Source organism: Podarcis bocagei (assembly GCF_964188305.1).
Source record: "Podarcis bocagei genome assembly, chromosome: 11".
Lineage (NCBI taxonomy): Eukaryota > Metazoa > Chordata > Lepidosauria > Squamata > Lacertidae > Podarcis > Podarcis bocagei.
The window spans coordinates 57221594-57232309 of NC_138136.1; the positions used below are offsets into that span (position 1 = coordinate 57221594).

At 43.9% G+C, this 10716-nt stretch overlaps 1 protein-coding gene across 6 annotated transcripts in view; it reads right to left on the minus strand.

Annotated features, from left to right (window-relative positions):
* Positions 1–10418, minus strand: part of ARK2N (arkadia (RNF111) N-terminal like PKA signaling regulator 2N) — a 53674-nt gene extending 43256 nt beyond the window's left edge. For 2 of the 6 annotated variants that reach the window (XM_081213013.1, XM_081213012.1), the window contains exon 1: positions 10161–10412. The gene's annotated coding sequence lies outside the window, so the exon portion shown is untranslated. Of the gene's footprint in view, positions 1–5493; positions 5561–10160 lie in introns of those variants that run through there. The other 4 variants (XM_081213009.1, XM_081213014.1, XM_081213010.1 and 1 more) reach the window with 4 other exon arrangements.
* Positions 10419–10716: the final 298 nt, after the last annotated feature.

Sequence of the window (10716 nt, forward strand, 5' to 3'; positions counted from 1 at the left end):
TGTGAGGGATCATTCTCCTTCTCTTGCTTCCCATTCACTCCCCCAGCGCCCCTGCGACTTCCAGCGCCCTGCAACTTTAGGGCCAGTTCTCTCTCTCTCTCTCTCTCTGTGTGTGTGTGTTGACCTCACTGTGCTTGTTGGGGGAGAGTGTTGGTCGCACTTTTTCTTGATTTGTCTCAGAGTGGTTACTATTGTGGTTTCCTTGCTGGGGAGGAGGGAGAGACGCAGAGCCTGCTTGTTCTAAAGGAGCAAAGCCGGAGAGGAGCCTCTCCTGCATTATTAGCAGCACCCTTCTCCACACCCCCCCCCACGTGTGCTCCTTGTCCCTTGAGTGCTTTTCCTTCCCTCCCCACTTAAAACGTGGTTACAAAGCACGGATCCACATGGATCCTCAGGATTTTTGCACTGGGTCACCCCAAATTCACCATCAGATCACATAGCATGTCCATGGCTACAGCCTGCACAAAAAACACACACGCACCCACTGTTTCATGGGGCCGCAATGGGGCAAAAACGTGGTTACAAAGCATGGACCCACATGGATCCTCAGGATTTTTGCATTGGGCTACCCCAAACTCACCGTCAGATCACATGTCTGTGGCCACAGCATGAACCACAAAAATCATACATCCACTGTTTTGTTTAGAATATTTTTTTCTTGTTTTCCTCCTCTAAAAACTACGTGCGTGTTATGGTCAGGTGCGTGTTATAGAGCGAAAAATACGGTAATTTTCTCAGATGGACTCCTTAGGACCAGGCTCCAGGAGTTATTTTAGAGCTTCCTATAACACTAACCTTCACTATTTGAACTTGAACAATAACAGTATCATAAAGCAACCCTTCAGTAACAACAATGATCGTCTCTCCACCCATAAAACATAGACTATACTGCCCATCCACCCCTTTCCCCCGGACTGGCAAAACATTAATAAAATAAAATGAAACTCAATTACAAGCCCACAGTCAGTCATCTGGTAAAGCCATTACGTAAGTCCCAGATACAAAACAAGACGAAAGTCTTCCAAAACAAATACACTTATCTCTTCCCATCAGTAAAGTATAGAGAAATATGCGCTTTTTGTTCCAACGAAGGACGGCTGCACTAGCACCCAAGACAATGCCATTTCAAACTGGGTAGTATCAAAGCAGTACACACACACACAAAATTGGGAAGAATACATTTGAAACACAGCCAAGTAAGAACAGACTGCTTGGTTGGAACAAACAAACAAAAATGCCAAAGGGGGCTAATACATTTTCTGCAAAGGGTGCCCTCATTACTTTGTAAGCCTCCATATTAGAAGCTTGTAAGCATTTAGAAACAGATGTCTCAGAGGCTCTTGCCTTGATTTTTCTTATCACAGTAAGTAAAGGAAAATCAACTAAAATCTAAAAGATGCTGCTCTGGAAATAAAAATAAAAAAAACCTTCAGGGCCCTAACATCTGAGGAAAGACAAGCTTTCTATCTTTTGGGTCACTAAAATTTGGATTGAAAACTGGTGAGATTTATGCAAGCATTTTACATAAATTAGAATTAACCACAGACCTGGATAAAGAACTCTGTAGATAACATCACCTAAAAAATCCCTGAGTTAGGAGTGTGTATGGCAACTAGCAATGAACCTTTAAGAAAGGGAAAGTCAAATAACCTTGGAAATAGACATTTAATTCAACATGCAACTTAAATGGGGCCCAGTGTGCTGGGAGTTAGATCAGGAAGGTCCATGTGCAAACTCAACCATGAAGTTCAGTGGGTGACTCTGGGCAAGACACTAGCTTTCAGCCTAATTTACTGCTACAGGCTGAAATGACAAAGATTACCAATATGGACTGAGATGCTGTGATACGAGATTACCCTATGCATGTTGCCCTGAGCTCCTTGGAGGAAAGGTGAAACACAAATGCTATAAAATAAATTCACACATATTACTTCATTTCTGTATGCTTTGGGCAACAACTGTAATTGTGCAAGAACGAGTCCTGCTGTAACATCTTGAATTAATAGGTTCCCTGAAGTTTAGATGTTTTGTAAAGAAATACCCAAATTGCACCACTTACAATTTCAGTATGTATTTTTTAATATTACAAAACAACCTTTCTATGGAGATCATAGTTTGATTATTGTTGCTGAGCTAGTATAATAAAATTGATAAGAGTGTCTTTGTCATGTTATTCTGAGACAATCAAATTAAGAAGCACACAAGCTTTCCACTGACACATACCGGTAACTCTTATACAGACCTTAAAGGCAGCTAACCTTGACTTCAAGACAAAGCGGTCTGCAACATTTTTCAATGTAAAAAAAAATTTTTTTTAAAGAAAATCTTTCCTATTTCAAACAATACATTGGACCGAGCCAAAGTCACAGTATCTACAAAGCAACAAATGCAAATGACAATAGACAGAAACACATGGGGATTCACCGTACTTGACCACTTCCTCTCAAAAAGGAAAGCCATACTAATCTTTAGAAGACATGCCTGAAAACAAGTTACTGAATACAACAGATTGTCTAGAAGTTTTTGATTATAACGGTAGGCTGCAGTCTGTATCTGACGTAGGAAAATGTGTATTGTAAATTCACAATCTAAACCTTAAAGCTAGCATAGTGACTCTGTTTATGCTGGAACAGATATGAGAGGCATCATCTTATTTATTAATCCCAAAATAAATTGTATCTTGGATTGCTTCTAAGACAGACAATGTTTACGGTGCTAGGTATTTATTGCTATCACATATGTAGCAGAAGCTCATCGTCACCACGGAGAATAGTTCTATTAAAAATAGCGCTTCTGTAGTGGAACTCTTTTAAAAAAGCCATACTAATATAAATAATATAGATAAGCAGTGACATTAGCACGCTTTTTTATCACCTGGTTTCGTTAGTTCACTTTTGAAAGCACACTATAAATATACTTGGGGATGATATTTCATAGCAGTGATACCCCGGAGTCAAGAAACTCTAATTCTTAGTTTTATCTAAGCCCTAAAGAGCAATACTAAAGCTCTATCTTAAACTGAAGTGGGCAGAGGGGTTGCTGAAATGGAGATGAACCTTTTTTTAAAAAAACAACAACCCCAACTTCAACTATCTTTCCTTTCTAGGGCTGAACTCTTAAGCCAAATACAGTTATTCAAAGGGAAAGTCCCACTGAACTCTGTGACTTACTCTTGCATAAGCATGCACAGGGTTGGGTTGCATGGGTGAAAAAGCATATTATTGATTAAGCTCTGTTAAACTAGAGGTTTGGTGGTAACTGCAGGATTCCCAATCCTGTGTTTGCTGCTGATGTGCAAAGTGGAGGAAGGCATCCACAGGGGAGCCGACTTGGGGGGAAAGGGAGGGGGTTGCTTAACTGTTCCTCTGCCAGCTGTTACCCCAGTTACCACCCTTGATTTAGACATTTCAGGAAAGCACAGGAATCAGCACCGGTAAGAGTGAAAGCTGCCAATTCATAAATGCCGCTGTACTGCAAATTTGTCAATTCCCCCCTCCCCCATTTTTTACCCATTCATTTAATGCAGGTTTCCATTAATTCCTTCAACTTTATAGTTTTGCACAAAGACTTGTCACACTTGCTTTGTGGTTGTTGTTGTTTTTTACTGTTAGCTATATGGGGGGGGGACCCAAAACTGAAAGTTCATTAACTCTTCCTACACCCAAATTTGTTACAAATCTATCGCACTTTTCTTTCAGCTCAAGGTGGCACAGCTAGAATTTTCATTATCTTCACGACCACTTGAGGTATGCTTGGCTATGAGGTAGCTAATGGCGCCAGTGAAATTAATGACATAGCAAACAACTGAAATTGGGTCTGGTATATCCAAATCAACCACTTTGCCTATTCCCCTACACTGAACACTATCCAAAGATAAGAAGGGAAGAAATCCTAAACGCTGTCATTTATTTTTGCAATTACACTTAAATAATTAGGGGTGGCAGTCAGCTAAGTTTTACTCAAAGTAGCCCATGATTAAACTAGTGCCATGAAATTCAACAGGTCTGTTCTGAGTAAAGCTTAGTTGAATACCTTCCTAAATGTGGACCCTTTAAACAGAAAACTGAGTGCTATATACCAGTCTATAAAATACAGGGATGTTTCTAAATAAAAAAAAGTGGTTTCCAACCAGTGTGCCGTGGCACCCTGGGGTGCCTTGAATGATGGTCAGGGGTGCTGTGGGCAACACTGGCCTCTGTCCCTCTTTCCTTCCCTCCTCTGATGCCCTCTCATGTCTCTGCCTCCAAAAGGCTTGCACAGCTGTTTGTTCCAGCATCCCTGGCTCTCCAGAAAAATGGTGGCTCTGGGGCTAGCCAGGGGGTGCTTCCCAGGCCCCTGTGGGGGCAGTGGGAGGCACCTCTCTTTGGGGCAGGGGAGGCAGCTCAGAGACCAGGGACAGCGGCAGTAGCTGCCCAAAGCACTCCCAAGGACAGGAGAGGAGGGTGAAGGCACACTCCACAAGGGAGGGCGTTCGAAAAAGGTGAGGGGCTACCAGCTCTGCAGGCAAAGGGTGACATAACTGGGCTCCTGAGCCCCACAGGGGTGCTGCAAAAAGAATGTAGTTGGTCAAGGGAGCCGTGGACCCATAAAAATTGAAATCCTCTGATCTAAAGTTATAAAAACTACATTACAAGGGCAATTGGGGACTTCTGAATAGTGTAACTAGGTGAATAGATAAGTATAGCCAATTACAGTGGTGCCTCGCAAAACAAAAAGAATCCGTTCTGTGATTCTCTTCGTCTAGCGGTTTTTTCGTCTTGCGAAGCAAGCCCATTGACGGATTAGCGGATTAGCGCTATTAGCGGCTTATCAGATCAGCTGATAAGCGGCTTAGCGGCTTAGAAAAAGCGGGGGAAAGGAAAAAAAACCCGCAGGAACTCGCAAGGCATTTTCGTCTTGCGAAGCAAGCCCATAGGAGATTCGTTTTGCGAAGCACCTCCAAAACGGAAAACTCTTTCGTCTAGCGAGTTTTCCGTTTTGCGAGGCATTCATCTTGCGGGGCACCACTGTATCCCACTTTTTCTTCTCCTCTATGTCTTTTTCACACTTCATCCCATCCTCCAAAAAGCACATGCACACACACTACTAGGAAATTAGCACCATTAACAAGAGCTGATAAAATTACACTTGAAGTCACCAAGTAATAAAAATCCACTCTGGATCAGTTTCTCTTTTCGGTACACAACTTCCTCATATCATTGACCACAGATAAACAACATATCGCAAGCACGTCAGTTATATTGCTCAGAATAGCTAAGACCTTTTACCATATACTTGGTCTCTCTGCTTCAAAAGTTCACATTCTACAAGCAGCTCTGAGAAATAGCAACTAAGGCATATATTTGCAAAGAAAAATGGGCATTTGGAAGGAAATTGCCTTTACATGTTTATTCTCTTTTAAAAAAAAGCAAAATGAAACACTACAAAAGGAGGAAGGGACTGAGGTGTAATTGCATTTCCTCAGATGCCACTTTTAGCATTTCAGTTAACTACTTTCGCAGTGATGGTTAAAGGTACACCTATTCTGTTCCTCTCTCTTTTATTTCACTAGCCAGCGTGGGATGAGGCATCCCATAATTAGAACCTGAAGAGACAGAGGTTTAAATAATTCAAAGACGAAAATTGTCAGGTTTCAAAACCATTTAAGAAGCATTATTTGCAATGCTTACATTCTCCAAGACACCAAAAAGCTTGATCTTCTCTTTACCTTTAATATATTTTTCAATTTTATTGGCTAGAGTAAACATGTACTTTGAAACATTTCCGTAAGTGCTTCCAACACAGTATAGGCGCTTTGCAGATCATGTTATCCAACATCCATCACCACCGATCTTGGTAAAATATTAAAACATAGTTATTATCATAATCAATGATACAGATCTAATTTTGCAGCTATGTTTAACACATTTGAGCAGCCTTCTATATTTCAGTGTTAATTCTTTGATCCTTATACCTAGCCAAACACAGACACTAATTAACTCCTCCAGCTATGGAAGAACCATGAGAGTATTCCTCAAGTTTATTGCTCAGTCATTCTCAGTATATCAGTTGAGAACTCCCCTCTTGAGACAGAAAAATATTTCTGCTGCTTTTAGGGAAGACTAAAGTACAAAGGAAAGAACCCCACAATTAGAACAAGATATATATGTCCTTTATGCAGCTTATTTTATTCAGAGCCTGTTATCAACAGCAAATGAACTCAAAATGTCCTCACAAGCTAGATCCCCCAGAGTCGCAATACTTCAGAAAGGTTTCATGCTATTCCTTTCAATTTTTTAGAAGGCAGAAACAATAAAACCACGAATGAACAATAAATGCTGCCCTTGTAACAAGAAGCTAGGAAGGATCTACAGCAGGCATCCCCAAACTTGGGGTTCCAGCTGTTTTTGGACTACAACGCCCATTATCCCTAGTTAACAGGACCAGTGGTCAGGGATGATGGGAATTGTAGTCCCAAAACATCTGGAGGGCAGAGTTTGGGGGTGCCTGATCTACAGTCTGCTTGAGGGCTCCAATAAGTCAGTCATAGGGCAAGCGGCAAAGTTTTTGAATGTGGCCATCCATATTAGACCACTTATGATGGCTATATATACACACACAAACTGCTAGCATTATAATTCTGTGTTTTTAGTTGCATTCATGTGCATCTTTGTTAATGTTATTGTCAATTGTTAGTTGTTATAAAACATTTAAATGGTCAGATGGCTGCAAATAAAGAGATGATATTGATGATGAGTTGTAGTTCAGCAACATCTGGAGGGCAGCAGATTACTACTACCCCTTCTCTACAGCATTTGCAAATTAACAACATCCATACCTACATATGTGTTTTTTAAAAAGCAACAGCAATACTTTTGAGAAAATGAACCAGTACCATTCAAGCACTAGGGGATAGTAGAAACAGCACTATCAGACAACATTTCATACTGTTGCTGTAGTCCTATCCACATAGGGGAAAGTGACAGCTTAGGGACTGTCAATCCAACAGAAAGAGAAAATGTGTATAAATGAAACATGAAGGCTCTTCATTTGCGTTTGGGATTCTAACCCACATTCTGTAGTCACAGATCAGAATATAAAGCACTGCACATGGTGTCCCACTCATACAGAAGAGATAGTTCAGGCTTCCTTCCCACAACAGCTCCTCACATTCTCCAAAGAATTGCTCCTGAAAGTCAAGCAAGGCTCTTGATTTTGGGAAGAAGGAATGAGGACTCTAACAAGGTCCTAGAGTGCTCCTGCCTGGTTAGCAATTTCTCAGCTTTAGGAAGCAGATGGGAGGACTGTAGGACCCTGTCAGAATCCTCACACCTCCTTCCCAAAGTCCAACAGCTCATTAGCCAGCTTTTGGAAGGCAGCACAAGTGGGGTTATCAAATTTTGGCCTCCCCACCCCCACCCCCACAACAGGCCAGTGTGTGGCCCGCAAGTCCTGTAGGTCCACTTGGTATGAAAAGCTGGACCGCCCTACTCTAGACAACACTTGATGCAAAAAATGGCATTGTTGAAGTATGCACATTTTGCCCCTTTAATCTGGAATGTTACACTTTGCGAATGAAAAGCAACAAATGTTAGAATGCTATCTAAATTCTGAACTAATTTAAAATGAGCTAAGTATATAGAAATAATAATCAAACGAAGGTAACATTTGGGTTTCCACAATTATTGCAAGAAAAGCCCGTCCACACTCTATTCCTGCTGTCCTGTTACATCAAAGCTCTCACCAATGTTAAAAAACCCATCATGTCCATGGACATCTGGCTTGTTGTCACTTGCAAAATAGTAAACTCTCCTTTGAATTTGTGTACATTCTACAAACAGAAGCATATAGTGGTCCTCTGGCTATTGCGGGAAGAACATTTGCTTTGAATGATTTGTTGATGCTGAATTATGGGCTCATCAATAACATCATACATTTTGCTCTAAGAATAAAAAATGATGTCCTCCAACATTATAAGTTCTTCTGATTAAGTGACCTACAGCAGTCACTATTATTACTCAACAGCCCACAGGGCTTGTAAAAATAGTTGCTAAATCTACAAATTAAACTTCACTAGAGCAATGTGTCAGGTCACAGAAATTCAAAGCAGCTATATTTATCATTTACTGTCATTAACCCAGCTGAAAAGAATTCTTTACTTGAAGCCAGACAGTTGTATTTCAGTTACACCTCTGGCTTGTTTCCACCTTTGCTAACAGTGGCAGATAAAATATTCAAAGGAATGGGGAGAGGGAGGGAGAGAAGAGGGCAAGGGGAAAAGGTTTAACACCTAATATCTTTGCAGCCTTATAGAGGGATAGGAGGTCAGTACAGATCAGATCACCATGCCGCAAAGGAAATAATAACTAACAACCAATCTGGAATAATTTTCAATTGAAAAAGGTGGATTAGGATGGATTAACAAGAATGTCCTGGATTGCATGTCACTTAAAACCAGAGTTTAAAATATACTACGGTTTACGATGAACAAGCAGCAAGCTAATGCCTGCTGCTCCGAAGATCACACTTGACTGCTCCCCAGCTCTTTCCTTCAGTGCACCAGGGAGGAAGCAAAGCAGAAGCAGGCTTCACATCATGTGCGAGCCCATACTCATAATTTGCTTTCTCCAAACCAACCACCGTTTGTTTGCCTTGCCACTCATTGTTTGACTGGAAAACTTGTACCATGAAGCCAAGCTGTCTCTGGACAGGCAGGATTGGGGAGGCACAAAGTGCCTGTAATTTCAACAGCAAACACCAGAAGGTTGGCCATTCAGCTTATTCACAGTATAAATTAAACTATGGTTTACAGTGTCGTACAAACCTGGCCAATATATCTACATTTGAACTTGCCCCAAGGGAGATCCATAGAAAGTTTCTAAGCAAACTCTACCACCCTTGCCACTACATACACATATCACGGCAATCTTGTTTCTGGGGGAAAGTGCACTCTAGTACATTAAGCTCCATTAGTGAATAGAAAAGGAGGCATCCCTGCTTCTTTCCAAAATGAAAGAAAGATTACAAAGTTACCCACATAGAAGGAGGCTCATGGTTTTCATTTACCACAGGAGTGAGGGTTCTGTGGTATTGTTCAACTACAGCTCTTATCACCCTTGACCACTGGCCATACTAACTGGAAGTGATGGGAGTTGAAGTCACAACATTCAGAGGCCCAGGTTCCCCATCTATACTTCACCCCTCTGATCTCTCACAGCTATTCTATTAGGCCCTCTCTTTCCACCAAGAAGAACTTCTTTATCATACACGTTAAACACATATACTAACAGATCCCATTGGAACCAAAGGAATAAACTTCTGAGATGATGTCCCTTAGGCACAGACTTAAGTTGGGGAGGCAGAGAGAGGCAGCCAGTGTGTCCATGGTGGGAAGCAAAAAAGAGCGGGTGGGTGTGATGTGCTACAGGTGAGAAAACCATCACCCCCAAAGCAGCACTGACTCAAGGAAAAGCCGCTCATCCCCTTCTTTCTTAAGTTTCCACGAAAACACAAAAGAGGGGAGATGGGACTATTTCCTCCACATTTCACTATTTCAAGGTTAGGCATGGAGCAGATGAGAAGCAGCAGAGTCATGGCTAGTTAATTCTACATCTGGTGCAGTCCTCCCCCCTCAAAAATAAAAACCCCTGGCCCGAACATTCCCCACCCCCTCATTTCTCAACCCTGTGAAGAATTACAGGGCCATGCCAACCAGCTCCTCTTAAGGAAACCTGACAGGGCAGGTTTCCTTAAGGGGTGGGTCTCTGCCTCCTGACCCCCTTGGCCCGCATGCACCCCCCCCCCAAATGAACAGCTACACGCCGGGGAGAAGTCCTGGTTTCTTTTGAGGTGGTGGTGGGGGGGCAAAGGGACCACCAAGGAACGAATCGGGGGGGGGGGAGGGTTTGAAAGAGAGCAGCCCTCCACTCCACCTGCCCCCTCTCTTTAAACCTCAAGATTTGAGGCGGGGGGGGGGTCGGATGAAGCGTTGCCAGGCGACAAGGCGAAAACGGAGGCCGACCAAGGTCGAGAGCCTCAAAACTTGCCGCCGTGCGCGCTCTCGAATCCAACCCCCCAAGCCTTCCGATGGGTCGAGGGGGCGGCTAGCGGGGTTCCCCCCCCCCGACTGTGGGGCCTGGATTCTCAAGGAGGGCCGCTTGGGAAAGGGGGTCACTCACCACTAGGGCCGCCGCCGCCGCCGAGGCTCCTCCCGGCCTCAGGCCCCGCGGAAGGGAGCAGCTCGAGCATGAGGGGCCGGGTGTCCTCCCTCCGTCACCACCGGCTCGCCCTCGCCCTCTCCTCCTCCTCCTCCTCCTCCTCCTCGGCCCAGCGGGGAGGGAGCGGAAATGTCACCGCAGGGAGGGAAGGAGAGAGGCCGCTGGGCTCGCTTCGGCTCCGGCTCCCTTCGGCGTCACTTCCGGCGGCGGCGGCTTCGTCGACGGAGGGGGAAAGGCGAAGAGGGAGGCGGCGGGGAAGAGCGGCTGACGCAAGGGCGCGCGCGCCGCGGCAGCGCCGCCTAGCGGCTCCCGGGAGAGCGCGCGCGCGCGTGCGCATTGGGCGGGAAAGCGGAGCCCCTCGCGCGCCTCCAACGAGTTTCCCTCAGGGAGGGCGAAATTGGCGCGCTTCTCCCAACGGCCGCTGACAGGAGCGGAAAGGTTCATTGCTAATCGCAACACAAATGAAATGAAATGAGATAACGCACGTCAAACGTTACAAAAGCACACCGAACATTAATCA